At 39.9% G+C, this 20,504-nt stretch overlaps 1 protein-coding gene across 5 annotated transcripts in view; it reads right to left on the minus strand.

The window, feature by feature from the left end:
* Nucleotides 1-20,504, minus strand: part of LOC131059747 (structural maintenance of chromosomes flexible hinge domain-containing protein GMI1) — a 411,868-nt gene that overhangs the window by 183,242 nt on the left and 208,122 nt on the right. The window lies entirely within an intron of this gene.

Here is a 20,504-nt window from a genome sequence, read left to right on the forward strand (position 1 = left end):
AGAATTTCAATCAGCTATTTTCATGATTATTGGCAATATATACATCACATATTCATGCTTACAATTTTAATATGTATGTATATATGTATGTGTATATGTGTATGTGTCAAAGAAACGGGACTCGGATTCGGACTCGAGACTTGGAGTCAGACTCGGCTGGACTCGGGAAAGTTAGAGATTTTTAATGTTTTTGGACCCCAGTCTATGTCTGGTCGAGTTTGGCCGAGTCTAGCCGAGTCTAGGCGAGTTTGGACCCTAGACTCAGTCGAGTCTGAGCCCAAGCCCAAGCCCAAGCCCACTGGACTTGGCCAGCATGACTCGACTCGGAAATTGCCCAAACTTGGTGATTTTGGGCGATTCTCATTTCTCTGGTATGTGTGTACATGTGTAATGTGTATATATATTATATATGTATGCATACATATGAACGTATGTATGTACGCATGTATTTATGTATATATATAATTTAATATTTGTGATTCAATTGTTACATCAGCTTTCAATTATTTATGATTGAAATAAAATATATTTCAAATATATATATGCATATATCAGCATCCCTTGGCCATCCCCAAATTTGAGAAAATTCTTTACACGTCCTAGAATTTGTCACTCAAAGAAATCAACACTAATCAATGTTATCAAGTTAAGAGCCTAAATATTATAATTGTGGCCTCTAGCAATCAATTTGCAAGTATGAAAAATACCCAAAAAGGTGTACCAATGTTTTTTTCTAAACATTACTAACACAAAACGAATAGAAAAAAGAAATAAACTATGTCCATGTATGATGTAAAATGCATCTTAAGGTCATCCTGATAATAAGAAAGCTAGATTCTCTCAATATCACAACCCATAGAAAAGAGAATATTATCGACAGCGATTACGAATTTGCCTTATATCGACCAAGATTATCTTTACATTGTCATGGAATCTCTGACAAATTATCATCCCTAGAAAAACGACTATCAATCTCCTATCATCTTTGACATCATTTTCGTTTAATCCAAAAAAAACAAAATAGAACTTTCTTGATAACTAGAATATCTCTTATATGGAAGACCCCTAGTAGAAAACAAAAAGAAACCTTAAATATGCAACCATTAAAGTGTTATAATACAAAGCTATCAAAGATTGACAAATATAAATCCAATACTTCCATTTTGACAACTCTCAAAAGAGAGATTGATATGTATAGAAAAATCACAAACTTTTCACCCATGGAATGACAATTTCCCATTACTTTCATTATACTATTTAGATTCTTCAATAATATATCACACAAAAGAAAACATAACACCAACATTCTACTTGCTTCATTCCAAACTATTACACATCATTCTAGAACAAAATAAAATAACAAACTTCTAATCCTAATAGTTTCATAGATATCCCCCACTAAAGGAGCAAGAGACACAACAAAGCAGAGATAAACAACCACCTACTCTCACTCCCATGTAGGACTAATATTTACAAAGTAAATTTTGATGGAACATCAATAGGATGGCCAATATGTATAGGAGATCAATGCCTTAGTTTAATGGCTTCTACAAGAATATTCGCTCAAGAAACCATTAATGAATCAAATGTCGTGGCTTTGATAGAGCCCTTAGTTGCCCCTCTCCCTAAATCTTCCCTTGATTGAGATGGAGGAACACTCCCACGTAATTCTCAATTCAAAGTGAAAGGAAAGACACTAAATAGAAAACTAAAGTATCTCTTAAATTACACAAGAAGATTGTTAACACACTTCAAAAACATTAGCTTCAAGAATTCCTTCGTAGAGGTAAAGAGATGAGCTGATTTTATAGTGAATTCAAGCATAAACATAAAGCTTTGTAGCAATGAAAGCAAGAGAGTCAACTAAAGAAGATAGAGGGAGGAAATCAAACGAGTGAAGAAGATGGACAATTCCAAAGCTAGACCCATTACAAGTCTTAGATTCATTAGCGCCCCACCACCAACATGCATGCACAAAGATCGGCAACGACAAGCAATTTCAGACGATTGATGCTACTATTTAAAATAACATCTTTGAATACATCTTCCACAATAGAGTGTCTTCTCAGATTGGCACTTCTATTTAAAATAACAAATATGAAAGCCACGAAAAGAGTTTCTACTTGAAGCACTTTTGTGCAGCATTACAACAAGAGAATGTATACAACCATAAAATTCATACAAACCTTTTGAGTTCACTTGTACATCTGGGTTCACCCCCAAGTTCATCCCAAGGGTGCCCAAATTCTCTATAGGTACAACATAACTGGACCCACAAGAAACTCAAGTGCCCCAGATGCACCTAGAATGAATCCAATGGTGAACCTGTCTCATACCCGACTTTGACTCTAGGCCTAACCTGTAGAACACGGTAACTTAGATTTGAAATTATTTAATTAAGTTCTTTTTGAAGTGGGTGCCAACATAGGGAGACATAAGGAGTTGATAAAGTTAAATTTTAAAGATTGCACAACCCTAAGTAGCCCGTTGAGCTTGGAGTTTATAAAAAGGTATTTTGAAGCTCATTTGCTCTATGTTGAAGTTTATCTCTTGTCAACAAAACCCTTGTAATTCTAGAGATTGGGCTTGGTTCATCTCAACTTTCTTGAGGATGAAAACCTTCTTAGAGAAGGTTGGTTCTAGTGGTGAAAGATCTACCTTGTCTAATATTTGCTGGAGTCACCCAAATTTTGCATTGGAAATTAACAATAGAATTTTGGTAATTGGCGAAGCCTTCTGTTGTGCATTCTACACCTCATCCCCATCCTGGACAGGGAACCCCGTTGTTGGTCTAAGTTTGCCCGTGTAGTAGGAAATGAGGATTTTCCAAGCACCTTGCAAAATGCTAAGCAATAATGAAAATCACTGACAAAATTCAAATCGGCTTCGTGAGTGTTGACCTTTTTCACACATCGCCCCATTGCAAATGGGGACCCTCTATTTTCCTGCTTTCTAGGGTTTTTGTTAGCGCCCATGGCCTTCCACTTCAGTTTTGCCGAGCCTTGCTTAGTTTTGAACGGTACATGTCCTGGAGATTGAAAGTTAGTTTTTGCAAGCCAAGTGATACCAAAGTTCGGATACCGTCAAAGTGCCTAGAAAGGCCAAAGTATGAAGATCGCAATTGATTTGAACGAATTTGAACAACTTTCTATTTTTAGAAAGTTTGTTTTTTTGCTTTTTCCTATTTTTTAGGAAGTTTCATTTTTGGCATTTTTAGCCCAAACCCCGATATGGCTATTTTTAGAAAGTTTTCCCTATTTTTTAGGGATGCCTGCTTTTTGCTTTTTCAGAGTGGGGACTTAGGGTTTGCACTAATACCACTGACCTGCTTCGATCGCGACCAAAAATTTCCAAGTTTTGACCTAAAAAGCTAGTTTCCTACATTTTAGGGGTCATGATGCTTCAGATGGTTTGCCTCAGTGTGGATTTCAAATTTCAAGTCAATCTGGTTAAAATTAGTGAAATTGTGAAAATTTGAAATTTTCCAAATTTTTTTCTAAGTCTGGCTAATGGATGATGTTGAGTCTTATGGTAGGTGATAGAAACTCCGCCCAAGATGCTAGCTATGGGGGATGCCCAAAGTCTGCCCATGGTGAAGTGAAGAAAGTTCGCCCATGGAGAGCACCTTCCAAACTCCACCATTGGTTGATATGCCTTCAAACTCCACCATTGGTTGATATGCCTTCAAACTCCACCCTCTTTGATGCCTTCCAAAGTCCGCCATGCTTAATGGGCATCAAAGTCCACCAATAATGGTGTCCTTCCTAAACTCCGCCCTCCTTGATGTTGGAGGGACCACCAAAGTCCGCCCAAGGTGAAGTGAAGAAACTCTGCCCCATGGAGAGATGTCTAAACTCCGCCCAAGCTATTGCGGATGCCCAAAGTCGGCCCATGGTGAAGTGTAGAAAGTCCACCCATGGAGAGCACCTTCCAAACTCAACCATTGGTTGATATGCCTTCAAACTCTGCCATTGGTTGATATGCCTTCAAAGTCCGCCCTCTTTGACACCTTCAAAAGTTCGCCCTCTTTGACACCTTCAAAAGTTCGCCCTCTTTGATGACTTCCAAAGTCCTCCATCCTTGGTGATAGACCAAAAGTCCGCCCTTGGAGATGCCTTTCAAAGTCTTCCTTGGTGATGAGGTGCTTCAAAAACTCCGCCTTGCTTGAGGTAGCCTCAAACTCCGCACTCCTTGGTGTCCTTCCAAAGCTCCACCATTTGAAGTTGAAGCCTCAAAACTCCACCATGTTTGATGGGGTACTTCAAAAGTCTGCCATGCTTAAGGAAGGGGCATCAAAGTCCGCCCATAATGGTGTCCTTCCTAAACTCCGCCCTCCTTGATGTTCTAGAGTGGTCTCCAAAGTCCGCCATGGAGAGAGTCCAAAACTCCGCCCTCCTTGATGTTGTAATGCAAAACAAAGTCTTGTGCTTTTGGTACTTTGCTTTCTTGGGTTATTAGTTCCCCAAACCTTGTGGCCTCGTAGCCGTACAAGGCTTGGAAAGGACTCATCCCTATTGACATGTGGTGTGTCGTGTTGTAACAATGTTCTCCTAAGTGTAACCACTTAACCCAAGCAGTCTGTTGCCCTGTAACATAATTCCTTAGGTAGCCCTCTATCCATTTGTTCACTATTTCAATTTGCCCATCGGTTTGAGGATGGTAACTGGTACTAGGGGTCAAGACTATTCCTGCCATTCTGAAGAGTTCCTACCAAAATTGGCTAATAAACTTGCTATCTCTATCAGTGCCAATATACAGAGGGAGCCTGTGGAGTCTGAAAATTTCCCTGAAGAATAGATCTGCTATTTGGTAGGCTTTGTATTCAGTGGAGACTGCAAGGAAATGGGCATACTTCGTAAGTCTATCTACCACCACAAATATGCTATCCTTCCCTTGTGTCCTTGGCAACCCCGCTATGAAATCCATAGAAATACTCTCCCACTTCTGATTAGGAATAGGTAATGGCTGAAGCAACCCAGCGGTGTGGGTGAGTTCAATTTTATTGCGCTGACATGTTAGGCATTCTTGTACATATTTTTGGATATCTCTTTTTTGGTCTTTCCATGCATATCGTTCCCTAATGTGTTTATAAGTTTTGTAGTACCCTGGGTGTCCTGCTAGGGGGTTATCATGAAATTCTTCGAGGACTTTGCTTTTGAATCTAGTCTGAGGGGTCAAGTATATCCTTCCTTTATACAAGATGGGATTTCAATTAACTTTAAAATCTTCATTTGGAAGATTTCCCTCCAAGATTTCCTTTGCTTGTGGATCTTGGTCATATTCATTAAGGATTTCTTCCTTCCGGTCTTTTGAGATACTGGTGATGGTATTGAGATGAGCCCTTCGGGATAATGCATCTGCTGCCCCATTGTTCACCCCTTTTACATATTCTTTATCAAAGTCGTAGGCTTGTATTTTGCTCACCCATTTTTGTTGCATATCATTAAGATCCTTTTGGCTCAAGAAGAAGCGTAGACTGTTATGATTAGTTTTCACACCAAACCTCCCACCGACAAGGTATTGGCAAAATTTGGCCAAGGCATGCATTATGGCTAGCATTTCTTTGTCATAGATAGAATAGTGTCTTTCTGCGTCGGTAAGTTTACGGCTCTCAAAAGCTATGGGGTGTTTCTTTTGCATGAGTATTGCCCAAATTCCCTTCCCTGATGCATCACATTGTAGTTCAAAAGGTATAGAGAAGTAGGGGATGGCTAATACTGGACAAGTGCTCATGGTTATTTTAAGTTGTTCAAAGGCCTGTTGGGCCTGGTCATTCCACGCGAAAGCCCCTTTCTTAGTTAGATCGGTAAGGGGTGCTGCAATCTTGGAGAACCCTTTTACAAAATCTCCATAGTAGCTGCATAGCCCCACAAATCCCCTTAATTGTGTTAAGGTTCTAGGGGTGGGCCATTCCTTGATGGCTTTGATCTTTTCTTCATCCACACTTACTCCGGCCTCACTAATTTTGTGTCCTAGGTAGTGTTGACGTGTATTTTGTACACCATCATACACAGAATAAAATACCTAAGGGCATCTTATCCTCTCTTGAATAAAGTCTCTAACTGCTGAAGATTCGCATGAAGGATCAGTTAGGATGACTTCAAGGTTCCTTTTGGTAGGGTCTCTACATGTGGATAAGCTCCAGTGGTATGATGTGATTTGCTGGAATCACAAGGGGACTTACATCTGATGTTTGAACTTCCGATCTGCTTTGCTGGAACACAGGCTCTGACTAACTTAGAATTGAAAAATGGAAAAAAGGATAAGGGCGGAGAGAAGATCTAATCCTAATACTAAGAATGTAGGAGTAATGATTTGATTTTTGATGAAACTCTAACTAGATCTTGTTTTGACATCAATGGAACATCTACACAAGGCTAGTGCGATCTTCTAGGGAAGCTTTATGATGTTCAAATCATCACCGCAGGCATAGATACCATCCAAGTTGATGCATATCAATGAAGAGGCGACAATTTGAAATTGAGCTTAAGCTGAACGATTCCAGTTGACTACACAAGGCAAGTCTGCAATCAACAAACTGCTAGTAGTATGGATATACGAATTCCACCATCAATCAATCACATTTCCTCCATTCATCTAATCATCTACCATCTAAGATTGAAGACTCAACAAGAAACCATGCAAATTGCAAGAAAACGACATATTTCACCATTACTTCAATGAAAATGGAGTTTGTTTACAATCAATGGCAACAATTTCTTGCCTTGTCCTTCTATTCTATTCTAATTGCTATTCTATCAACTAGCTAATCACCTTCTAACTACTCTCTAATTGCTTTCCAACTCTTTTCTAACTGCCTTTACAAAATGAAATGCCAGGGCTTAAATAGTGCCCACAATACAATTCGATGGCTTAGATCAATTCGAGATCAATGGCCAAGATTTTACAATGAAAACCCTAATTAGGGTTTGTTACAACCATTACATAACATTTAATGCTTGACCAATGATAAAATTGTATTGCTTGGACACATGTCCTCTCTAGAAAAATCGACCAATGGATAGCCGGGGTAGGTACATCGGAGTTTGTGCCACCTTCCATGAGTTAAGTACATTGAATCTGGACATGCTGAGGTGGACCTCACTGATTGGAGAAATGATGACTAGGACGCCACCTCATTTGACACTTGTAACTTGGTAGATATTCAACTTGATGTTGTTGAGAAGCTTGCTTCAATTAATTCATCTGGAACTATTTACTTCTTCAACGAGCCCTTGTTCTAACTCCCTGTGTCCTTGATGTGTAGGATGATGTACCTCGCCTTGGAACGCTGGATTGAAAGAAGTCACTCCTGTCCTTGCTTGATCGTCCCGGCGAAGACCGTCCTTGATCCGGCTTGATTTTCCTTGATGAGATCTCCATTTGATGCCTACACAACATTTCAAAATTAGAAACATGATTTTGCAATGAATAGCATAGATTAAATTAATTTTAGGAAACTTCATGATTAGTCCTTGAATTATCATTTCCTAAATGACGATTGAGCTAATACAATTCAAAATTCAAAATTCAAGCTTAAGGCAATGACGATCAAAATTCGAAATTAAAACAAGAGATCTTGCCATACCTTACTTGAGAGCTTAACTCTATAATGCCAAAATAAAGGAATTCGCCTAGGCAAAAATCAAAATTTGATGGCTTCAACGTGATCTTGAAGGATAATGAACGTCCTCTTTGTCAATTCGCCACCCTTGGGGATATCTTTGATGTGCTCTTCAATGTCCTTGGCAAGTTCGCCTAACTTGAAACTTCAAGTTCGTACTCCCTTGCTTGGAATGAAATTCGCTCCTCTAACACACAATTCGCGCTACTCCTTTGTCTTCAAACATAAAACTTGCTTGATCTTTGCCCAGATCGTACCTTATGAAGAATTTCGCTCTGGTCCTTCAGTGAGGGACAGGAGCAAATTTGACCATCTAGGTAAAAACTTCATCATTTCATTGTTTTTGATCAAGTCTGGATGCTCTATCATGCTCATTTCGTCCTTCACCATGCCTTTGATGTCTCAATTCGTCCAAACACGGTCAGGAATGGCTCAACTAAGCATTTTCGCTCTGGACCCTTGGTGAGGGACAAGAGCGCTTCGCCTTGGTCCTCCTGGGAGGGACAGGAGCGAAATTCGCTCTGGATCCTCAGTGAAGGACGGGAGCGAAATTTGACTTTTCGAACTCTCTATCAGGATAATTTTAATGGAATATAACATTTAAGTATAAGTGAGAAGTTATATTGCATATATACTTTCAGGATGTTTGAGAGTGGTTTCAGACCTCCAGGAGTTATATTGCAAAATCTAGTTTTTGGAGGTTTTTTCAGTTTCCAGACTTAGTCAAATTTCAGGATCAGGACATTCCAGACTTAGCCAAATTTCAGGATCAGGACTTTCAAGCTTAGCCAAATTTCAGGATCAGGACATCACTCAAGCCGGACTTGCTACCCTATTGATCTCCCCGACAGCACTCAAAATGCAAAGGCTAATTAACAAAACCCTAAAAGACCAAAAAAAACAAACCCTAAAAAGCAAAAAAAGCAAGGGTCCCCATTTGCAATGGGGCGATGTGTGAAAACGTCACAACAGGTAGATGATTTCTCTCATCCCAAATTCACACTTGGAGGCTTTCGCATATAATTATTCAGACTCAAGAATATTTAATACCTCTTCGATGTGCAAGAGATGTTCTTCCCATGTCTTGCTGAAAATGAGTATATCATCAAAGAATATTAGAAGAAATTTACTCAACTGTTGCCTAAATGTATGATTCATGCATGACTGAAAGGTGGCTGAGGCATTAGTGAGACCAAATGGCACAACCAAAAACTCGAAATGTCCATAGTGACATTTGAATGTTGTTTTGGGAATATCCTCTTCCCTCATTCTAATCTGATGGTATCCTGACCTTAGATCGATTTTAGAGAAAAATTTTGCTCCGTGGAGTTCATCCATTAGTTCATCGATTCTTGGAATAGGGTATCTATTTTTTATAGTCTTTTTATTCAGGACCCGGTAATCTATGCACATTCTCATTGTTCTGTCTTTCTTTTTGACCAATACTACTGATAAAGCAAAAGGGCTGCTGCTTGGTTGGATGTGTCCCATTTCTAATAATTTTTTTATGGTTTTTTCAATCTCCTCTTTGAATTTGTGGGGGTCGCAGTAAGGAGTGGTAATGACAGGTTTTGCTCCTCCTCCTAATTCAATGGAATTCTCAAATCCCCTTTTTGGGGGTAAACCCAAAGGAATGTCCTTGAAGACTTTTTGTGTCTCTTAAGGATGGGTTGTTCTGAATGATTTGACCTTCGGTTGGAGATTTATCCAAGACCATACATTGGGTGACCCATTCTCCTTGATCATGTCTAAGGATTTTCTCCATTTTATTGCAGGATACTATCTTTGGAGAGCCATCGGGAATTCCCTTTAATGTTATCTCTCTCCCTTCATGTTGGAAGCATATCTCCCGATTTGGACTATCCATGGTGAATCGTCCCAATGAGTTTATCCATGGCATCCCCAAAATGATGTCATTCTCTAGGTTAACCACAAAGAAGTTCCTTGTAATTGTATGTCCCCCCAGGGTGACTTCCAATTGAGCTATAACTTTAGTGCACCTGTCTATGACTCTGTTGCCCATGATCACTTCAAACCCTCCAAACTCTTGAGTTTTTAACCTTCTCTTTGCTACTAAGTGTTTGCTAATGAAGTCATGTGAGGCTCCTGTGTCCACTAATGCAATTACTTTTTGTCCTTTGATAGTCCCTTTGAGTTTGAAGCATCTATTCTCACTTCCTTGAGTGATGACTGCCAAGGTACTTGGTTCATTCTTTTCAAATCTGGTTCTTTTATAGGGTCTTTCCTCATCCCGTATTTCTTCTGTGTTATATAACTGTCCTCTTTTAATGGCCTTTCCTCCATGGGGCCTTGCATTTGAAACATAACCCTTTCTCCATGAGTTCTTCTCTCTCCTTACATTGGTGATTAAAACTCCAAGGTTTCTTGCACAAGCGGCGAGGCTTTTCTCGGCGGTCCCTTTGGGGGCCCTCATTCCTATGTGGTGTTTTGGTTGAGGTATTCTTGGGAGCACTAAATTCGACCATCCTAGTTTTCTTAATGGCTTCTCCTAAGTTCTGTGGTTCTAGGGGTTTTACAAAATTCTTAATAGAGACTTTCAGGCCTTCTAAGAACATGTAGGTAAGCCTTTTCTGGGATAGGTCAGGGACCATCACTGACAAGTTTTGGAATTGGTCTATATAGTCTTCAATGGTTCCTAATTGCTTAACGTGTGTTAACTCTTGGAAGTACCATTCAGAGTCTTTCTGGTCGAATCGGCTGATGAGCTTTTGGGTAAACTCATTGTAGGTGGAGACATTTTTGTGTCCTAGGGTAATGAGACCGTTATGCCACCAATTATGGGCGGTTCGGGTTAAATGTAGTATGGCAAATTTTATAGCATCTCCTTCGGTCATGGGGTTGTATGAAAGGTAGGTGTCTAGTTTTTGTACCCAAGCTTGGGGCGACATCCTTCCCTGACCCATCAAAACATGGTAGGGACATTTTGTTGACTTTAGCTTTGAGGGCATTACCCATAGGTTTTCTCCTTCTACCTTCACTAGTCTTGGACTCACAGAAGTCCCTGAAGGACACCACCCTTTGAACTTCTGGCTCTAATCTAGCATAAATTTGGGCGATTTCTTAAACCCCAAGTGTGGCTGGTTCCTCTTCCTCCCCCACATGTTCCTCTCTAGGAAGAAATTCGGGAATTGTTTGTCTAGAACTCTGAGGAGATTGTTCGTCATCGGCGTGATTAGAGTGTGTCTCTCTTCTAGGGTTTGGCCTATCTCTATTGTTGTTGTTTTTACTTTGGAGGATTAACTGGCTCATTCTTTCGAATTTCTCATTGGTTTGCTCCATGAAAGTCTAAAGCTATTTGGCCAATCGATTGGCCATTGCTTTTCTAGAGCCCCTCCTCGATCAAGCTCCGGTTATTTCAGTTGACCAAGGTTGACCTTACTAATAAATGCTATAATTCAATAGGATGGGCTATGTTAGACGGATAGATTGGTGAGAAAAGTAATTGAACCAGGTTACGGAATCATTTCACCTTGAGAGGTACATTTTGATGTGTTATGGATACATAACTTTATATGAATCTAGAATAGGATAACTTTGAGATGATGTAATGTCATTATTGGATTTGCAGGACTTTACTGTGATGATAGAAATAAGATGCGTGTCTTATGTATGGATCAAAATGATGTGGATTGTGATAATTGCTTATGTGGATTTATTTGGATATAAGGAATATCGATTGTTTAAATGTAAATTGTATGCAGAGTGTTTGATGTGTATTCTTATTCATGTGTTTAATATTATTTGGGGTTATTGGAATTACTAATGTGTAATTGAGATGCGCTGGAAAATTATCCATGTGAGCATGGAAATATTATGGAGAACCAAACCTAGACCTATGTACGTTCGTAAAACCAGGGGTTGTCTATTTCGAGAGACAACACCCCATATGTATTGTATTTTATTTGTAATAGTGAATGATGCATGTGTGTTAAATTTTATTATTGATTTATTTAAATCCAACAAGAGACAATTTCCATGTGTAATTTTGCAATGTATTTTATTGTGTCACTTGACACGTGTGTTGATTTATGTCTTGAATTTTGACTTGTCTCTTCAAGGGAGTTGTTCAACTATAGCTTTTTCAAAACATTTGAATGTGGTTATAAATTTTCCTTGGGTAGAGAGTCTTTGGAGTGGTCAACACAGGTTGGACCCGATATTTAACTTCAGATGGGTTTATAAGGGGTCAAATGGACTCCTAGGGGTAGTTTAAAGAGGTTTCCCAAAGCCCATAAGGTATACCTATGAGTTAGGAGTGTTTTTAGGCATGTGTCTACTCCCATGTGACTATTTAGTCCCCAAAAAGTGGGTTTTCTAAGATGTGCGAAAATTCAAAATTAGAAGGTGCCATCTAGGTTACATATCCTTCCCTTTTGATGAGAGATCCTTTTTGATCTTTTTCTTACTTTTTCCTTTTTCAATTTTAGAAACCTGTGAGAACTCTCATTGAGGTCTTCTTAAGCAGGAATGAGAGATTTTGCGGGTAATCACCCACTCTCCATTTTTGGAGACAATGCAATTTTGAAAAGAAAAGATTTGGTATAGGAATTTGCCTAAGTGTAGAGAAACAAGGATTGTGGAATTGGGCTGCTCATCCTCAACTAGATCTAGCATACCTTTGGGCATTTTGAGGGTTGGTTTAACTTCTCTTTGTATTGTTTTCATGTTGCATGTTATGTTGAAAAGATTTGCTTGTAAGAAAAGGCTAGTTTCTTGCATTTTCTTTTGTGAAAATTATTACGCGTTATGTCTTTTATTTCTTGTATGCATTCTGTGTTTGGGGAGTAACCAAGACCTCCCACTCTTGGGAGAGAGGATGGTCTTGTCGGTGGTAGAAGTTTGACAGCCCTCGAGTGAGAGGCTCTCGTTATGAGAGTGATCTCAAGAGATATTTATGTGACCCTTGCTGCATGGCTTGTTTATGCATTTGGGGGTCATAAGGAGGGAAATAAGGCATCAATGCCTTGGGGGGCATAAGGATGTGGGGTTATTATACTTGTGATATATCTTTGTATGCCATGAGGTGGCTTTGTGTTTTACCATACTGTTGTGCGAATCGCACACCCATCCCCGTCTTGGACAGGGACCCCCCCAGTTCGTGCCTTTCTGTCCTGTCGTGAAATTTGGCTAAGTCTGGAATTTCCTGATCCTGAAATTTGGCTAAGTCTAGAATGTCCTGATCCTGAATTTTGGCTAACTCTGAAAACTAAGGAAACCTCCAAAAACTAGAATTTGCAATATAACTCCTAGAGGTCTGAAACCACTCTCAAACATCCTGAAAGTATATCTGGAATATAACTTAAAGTATAAGAAAGGAGAAGGATATAAGGAAATATCACTTAAATGTTATATTCCATTAAATGATCCTCTGGGGAGATCTGGACAAACTTGCCCAAGTGCCCAAGCTCGCACTTCTTGAGAAAACGTTTAAAATCGCCCAAAATGCCCAATTTCGGACCATGGGGCTAAAATGTGAAAAGGTTCAAAAGTTGCGAAAATGCCCCAGAGGTCCGAATTTCACTTAAGTTGTCCAATTTCGGACCCTGGGCCAAAAAGTGAAAAAGTTGACAAAACTGGCAGGAGGTCCGAAAAAGTGAAATGTTGCAAAAGTGCCTTCAGGTCCGAATTTCACTTAAAGCACCAATTTCGGACCCTAGGGCCGAAATTCGAAGTTTCTTCTAAATTTGCAAAACGCGTTTATAGGTCCGAAATTCTTCTGAAAATTACGAAATATGTCTTATGGTCCGAAAATGCCTTTCGGCACCAAAGCGCGAAAACTCCAAAATCGCAAAGGCAGAAAGTATGCTAACACTCCGAAATCTTCAAAATCGCGAAGGACGCCTTGAGGATCCGGAGTTTGCTATAAATTGGCGAAAGTCTCCAGTTCGCTAAAACACCTTTGCTCCAAAATTTGAAATAATGGCAAATCACAAAAGAGGCGTTGAAGCTCCGAAATGTGTAAAACCCCTGTCCGAAATTCACCTTAAGCCTCATTTCGGACCCTGGGGGGAGGTAAATGGAAAGTGTATCGAGTTTATAAAGGCACGTTTAAGTACGAAGTTCCTTTTAAACTTCGCCAAAAATGTTATCAGGTCTGAAATCACTTAAAATCCTCATTTTTGGACCCTAGGGGCGGAATGTGAAAACGCAAAATCTTGCAAGGCTCCTCCAGGTCCGAAGTTCGCCTTAGACACCCATTTTCGGACCCCAGCCCCGAAATTTTAAAAACCCATCAAACTTGCAAATAGTATGAATGCTCCGAAAATATCTCCAAGGTTGCAAAACGCTGGGAGCTCCGAAATTTGTTTAAAATTCGCAAAATATGCTTCAAAACGCTGAAAGCTCCAGAAGGTTAAAATCGCGAAAAATACCTTGGGCACCAAAACGTTAAAACCTCCAAAAATCTGAACTTCAAAGATTCGCAAAAACGTTGAATGGTCCAAAACCCTGGACAAGTTGTAAAAGGCGCCTTAAGCTCCGAATTTGGCATTAAAATCACAAAATTCCAAAACGCCAGGAGGTCCGAAAATGATAAAGTTGCAAAAAGTTCAAACAATCCGAAATTTCCCAAAAAGGGTGCTTTAGGTTCGACAATGCTTAAAAGTTTGTATGAAACCCCAAGAGCTCCGAATTTCACCCAAAACATCAATTTCGGACCATGGGGCCGAAATTTAATATTTGGAAGGTTTGTAAACATCCCCATAAGGCCCGAATTTCGCCTTGAGTCCGCCAATTTCGGACCCTGGGGGGCTAAATTGGAGAATATGATGAAATTTCAAAAATGTCTAACTTCTCCAAAATTCACCAAAAAAGCATGTGTGTTAGAGTGATCAGATTTCACAATCGAAGAGAAAGAGAAGCATTTTCAAGATACATCTCGCAAAGAGCTTCTCAAGCCAGACGTCGTAATTAAATTTAAGGTTTGTTAAAATTAAATTATTTAATTTTTCAAATAGATATAATGAAATGAAATTGGTTGATCTCAGGACGTCATCGAAGAACTAGGAGAAACACCTGAAACGCAAATCGAGGAAGGGTCGCAATTCAAGGCCAGGCACTGAAGACTGGAAAAAGAAAAGATACAAGAGCGCAAGAGCAACCAAACATTGGGAACCGTGCCGCTGAACAAAGATGAAATCCACCACCGAGACCACAGACCAAAGAACACTCTGAATGCTGCAAGTTTATGCATTCTCAAAAAGCACACAGCTGGATTTAAGTCCAGAAATTCAGTTTTAAAGCTGAAATTGCTTTATTGTAAACTACCTTTGGGTCCCGTGCAAGATATTTTTGTGGATAACTATTCCCAACCACCAAGAAGATTGGATAGACCTGAATTAAAGCGAATTAGTGGCAGGTAGTTGAGATAGTTGTTGGTTGGATAACTGAGAATTAATTCGGCATGGGTCAAAGCTGCCATCTTTTGGAAGGCAGATCAGGACCCTTGGATGCAGTCCATCCTAGCCTTTGGTTCAAAATTGTAATATCTATAAAAGGCAGAGGCCTTTCTTTTGTAAAGGGTTAGAGATTGTTAGATTGTTAGATAGTGAGATGGTTAGATAGTTAGATTTTAGAGTTAGAATAGGTTAGATCTTAGCAGTAGCATAGAGATGTGTTGTGACCATTTCACACATCGCCCCATTAAAATGGGGACCCCCTCTTTTTGCTTTTGTTTTGCCTGTTCTTCTCTCTGCTTTTTTGAGTGAGTGAGTGAGTCGTCTGGACTAGGGTTAGGCCTTAGGAGTTTCCTTTTGATATTTTCAAGCCGAAGTCCAGTCAAATTTTGAAAGATTATTGAGCATCCTCACGAAGATCGCAATTTTGAAATAGGATGAGCCTGCCAGGAAGTTAGGAATGTCTCGGGATGGGTCCAGTCAGGATTTTGAGGGCAAATTCAAGTTAGGTCTAAGTGTTAGCATTTTAATGATTAAATTATACATTTTGCCTGGGCAAACTTTAACCAAATTTTTGGAAGCAAGGTAACCAATTCCTGGCCTTGAAGACGACCTAACCCTGCATGATGGAGTGATCTGAAGACCTAAATTTTTGATATTTTGCCTTATAAGGGCAAAATCGCTCCTGTCCCTCTCTCAGGGACCAGGGCGAAAATGATATTTGGTGCATCTTGGTTATTGACTTGTTTTAATTGTTTTGTTCAGGGCTGCCAAGGGATGCAATTGGACGTAAATTGAAGATTTTGGAGATTTTGAAGACTCGAAAATGACAAGTTTCTAAAGTTTAAGACCAAATCGCTCCTGTCCTTCACTGAAGGACCAAGGCAAAATGGCTCACTTAGATCGTTTTGGGCCTCATTTGATCGAACTGAAGCATCAAGGACGCAATGAAGGATGAAATGAGCATAAAGGAGTATCCAAACTTAGTCGTTGGCAATGAAAGGTTGAACTCTAGGCTTAGCAAGACAAAATCGCTCCTGTCCCTCTCCCAAGGACCAGAGCGATTTTCTTCAAACACACTTTCCTGGACATTTTTTGGATTTGGGCTCTTGTTCATAGCTTGCAAAATGATGGTATCTTCCCCAGCAAAGGAAATTTGAGATGAAAATTGTAAAGATTTGACCTTGAGGACAAAAGGCACTCCTGTCCCTCACTGATGGACCGGAGCTTGAGTTCCTAATTTGCACTGTCCTTGCAGGATCAAGACAATTTTATGATTGGAAGAGATCAAGGAGGGCATGTTTTGTCCATTGAATATAATTTGAGTAGTCGACAAGCAAGGAAATATACCAAGTTGCAAAAGGGCGCTCCTGTCCCTTGCTGAAGGTCCAAAGCGATTTTCTAGAAGGTGCAATTTTCTTACAAGGACGAAGCAAGTTTTGTGATTGAAACGAATGAAAGAAGGCATTTTTAGCCCGTTGAAGATAGTTCGGAAGCCTAACAAAGGACAGATAAGCTTGGATTTACAAAGGGCACTCCTGTCCCTCACTGAAGGACTGGAGCTTGAGTTCCTAATTTCCATTGTCCTCACAAAATTTAAGTGATTTTGCGATTTGAGGAGGTCAAGAGAGGTATGTTTTATTCGTTGAATATAACTTGAGTGGCTTACGAAGGAGAAAATCAACCCAAGTTGCAATAGGCACTCTTGTCCCTCACCCAGGGACTAGAGCGATTTTTAAAAGGAAGCTCCTGTCCCTCTCCAAGGGACCAGAGCGATTTTCCCTCAAGACAAGTTTCTGGCCAAGGTAAAGCGCGTTTCAAGTTTGACATGAATGAAGGAAGGCGTGATCAATCCATTGAAGATAATTTCGGAAAGATAGCAAAACGTAAGTGAGCTCAAAATTGCCTAGGTGCTCCTGTCCCTCTCCCAGGGACCAGGGCGAAAAACATATCAAGTCTTCCCTTCCAAATTTGGTCGAATCCAGGCCAAGGCACATGATGGCGATGATATTTGGAATGTTTCAAGGAAGAACAAAGTTGCAAAGGTCACAAAAACTTGATGAAATTGGCTAAGGCGCTCCTGTCCCTCACCAAGGGACCAGAGCAAAATATTCAAGTATGCCTAATCTTAAAATGCCACTTTCGTTTCCAACACTCAAAATGGAGTAAGCAATGACGTTTTACGCCTTGAAGATAATTAGATATTGATATGATTAAGGATTTGTGCCATGGACTAAAGATCGCTCCTGTCCTTCACTGGAGGACCAAGGCGACTTCTATAGAATCAATCATTCCTTTTCAAAACCACGTCAAGGCGAGATTATGCAAAGTCAAAAATGTCCTTCGAAGGACAATGAACAAGGAATTGACTCCAAGAATCGACAATTTTAAGCTCAAAAGCAAAAAATCGCTCCTGTCCTTCACTGAAGGACCAGGCCGAATATCCTTGGAAGAGCTCATTTTGTCTTGGAGAAACGAGTTAGGTATACGTGGGAAGAACAAAAATGATCATTGCCTACCTCACAACATGAATTGGCAATTTGGAAAATAAAGTCCAAGGACAAAAAGTAAGATCGCTCCTGTCCCTCACCAAGGGACCAGGGCAAAAAAATGTTTTAAAACACACTCCTTCCAAAGGTCGCACGAATTAAACTCAAAATGCCAAGCAAGAATGCTATTTTGGACGTCCAGGAAGGGACTTTGAACGTGAAAAGCGAGAGATACAAGGCTAAAATGCATGAGCGCTCCTGACCCTCTCCAAGGGACCAGAGCGATGTTGTTGATATCCCTTATTCTTCCCATACTTAGGCGCCAATATTTTTCAAATTGCATTAAATGCTAAATTTGCTAAAACTTAGAAATATTTTAATTAAATTGGCATTTAATAAGAATGCATGGGCATTTAATAATTAATTTAAGCCTTTAAAAAATCAAAAAATTTTATTGCAAAGGCATTTAAATTAAATTAAATAAAGAAGAGAGCGCTTGGGGTATTATTTTAATGTTTTTTTTGCAAAGTCGGCCTCTCCTTTTATTTAATTTTTATTTATTCCTTGGCCTATTTTCCAAGTCGGCCTATGGGCAATTGCAATAATGAGCGCATATATAAGAGAGGTATTTTGAAGCATGTTAATCCATCATTCAATCATTTGTTCAAATGCGATTTTGAAGAAGTAATAAAGGAGCGAAATCTCATCCAAGAAGGAGTGCGAGGTTTGATTTAAGAGGAGCGAAATTTCCTCAAGGCGTTGAAGGCTAGAAGTGGTAAAGTTAATGCTTGCGAAGTCTAGAGGAAGACCATTTTGTTGAAGAAAGCACATTTTAAAGACTTCGATCACATTTTGCCTAGCGAACTTGCTTCATTTTGCATTATTTCTTAGATTTAGTTCTCAAGTGGAGGTATGGCGTGATCTCCCTTGTTCAATTTTGAAATTTTGAATTTTGAAATTCCAATTGCATAGTCGTATTTAGGAAATGATAATTCAAAGATTTATCATGAAGTTTCCTAAATTTAAAACTTAAATCTAGTCTGTATTTCTACGTTGCAAAATATATTACTCATTATGAAATGTTGTGTAGGTATCAAGATGGCAACCCCGAAGACAGGAGCATCCACTAGTCGTCCAGCTCTCATGAAGGAAGATTAAAGGAATGAAGAATTGGAGACCAAGATCATGTCAAAGTGGAGCAACATTGGAGATACCAACTTGGGAAACTTCAGTGTGAAGAAGTTTCGAGAGGTCCCTTATATTGGAAAGCCATCACCTGTCGCAAGGAGAACAATTGAAAGTGGCATTATCAAGGCGGCCAGCTTCCCTCCAGCAATCCAGTGCCATGAGCTGATGATCGAGTGTGCCCGCCATTATGACCCACAGTCAAGATCGATCGTGTCCAAGGAACGAAACACTTTGGCTTATCTTTCAGAAGAGGCTATCAGTGAAGCTCTTCATCTACCAGAACATAAAGATATGATTTACAAAAGCTTGGAAGGAGCTAGATCCATGTACGAAGATGATCCAAACACTTGCTTGAGCATCATCAACAAGAATTGGTTACTCAAAAGTCGTCCTCGCCTGAGCAAGATTCCCAACACACCACATAGGATCGACTTCCAGGAGGAGTACAGAGATTTGATAACCTTACTTAATTGAGTTACAGGGGCTCCTCAAGCCTTCTATTTTGAGAAGTGGATGTTCTTCTCCATCCAAGTGATAGTTCAAGGAAAAGGAACAATTCATTGGGCTAGAATTATTAGCCATTGCTTGGACGTGCAGTTTAGAAGACTGAAGGCTACTAAATCCTTCCACATGAACTCGTACATCATGTATGCCTTGATCAGGAGTTTTGAATATGCAGGACTACCTCACAGAGGAGTGATTGGAAGAGGACCTGGAGAAGTCAGAGTTTGTGACTCTTATGTTCATTTGCATCATCCACCTGGAAGTAATTTCAAGTTAGTCAATGATACCTTCACAATGAACATCACCAGGGCACTGCAAGGCGGGATTCACAATCGGCTATCTCAAGAGGCACAAGAGCTTGTTAAGAGGTATGGTGCTTGGTTTATCCAATTCCAGAAGTTTACATATATTAGAGTTCATGGGTGTCCTTCACCTCCATATATGTTGCCAAGATATCCGACAGACCGGATAGTACTACTTGAGGTGACTAGGCAGTTGGCAGCTTATGCGAAGGCATTCAGACACAAGCATGGAAATGGAATTCCTGTACCTATCATACTAGGAAATTCAGTTGAGGTATGTCCTAATGCTCCAGCTTTAGATGATGCAGAAAGAGAGTTGGCCTTATATTCATTTTCATTCTTTTCATTGAGGGAGAATTTTGATCCTTATGGGTATATAGAGGAGACAGTTGGTAGAAAGTACAAGCATGAATGTCAGGTAGAGGACTTTTGGATGAATCTCTCAGATGATTTAGAAGTGAAAAGAAAGATGCATTCCAGATTGCCTTTAGATTTTATCAGGAAATGCAAAGTTTACAGAGTGGCCGATCAAGCTCAGGACAGTGGCAGGCACCTCCAGTCATCCTATGATAGAGAGGACAAGGCAGTGAAGATAGATTGGAACGAACCTGAGGTTGTGGACTTAAAAACTTTGATGGCTCCAGTTTTGTCCTGTACTCGCAGATGGGTTGATGTGCAACATCAAAAGTTAAGAGAACAGAATATATCAATGACTTTTACTTTGGAGGAAAGATCGGCAGAAGGAGGAGCAAGCACAAGTGAAGGCCACCCTCATCCTAGAAGCACAAGCGAGGGAAATCCTCACCCCAGAAGCGTAAGTGAAGACAATCCTCATCCTAGAGGTGCGAAGAGGAAGGAAAGACCTGAGAAAAGAGAATCTTCCAAGAAGAAGCAAGAGGCCAATCGAGATCGCTCATCCGGCACATCTTCTCGACAAGAGAAGAGGACACTTGAAGTGGAGGAATCTATGGAATCAATGGTT

Source organism: Cryptomeria japonica, chromosome 3 (assembly GCF_030272615.1).
Source record: "Cryptomeria japonica chromosome 3, Sugi_1.0, whole genome shotgun sequence".
NCBI classification, from domain to species: Eukaryota; Viridiplantae; Streptophyta; class Pinopsida; order Cupressales; family Cupressaceae; genus Cryptomeria; species Cryptomeria japonica.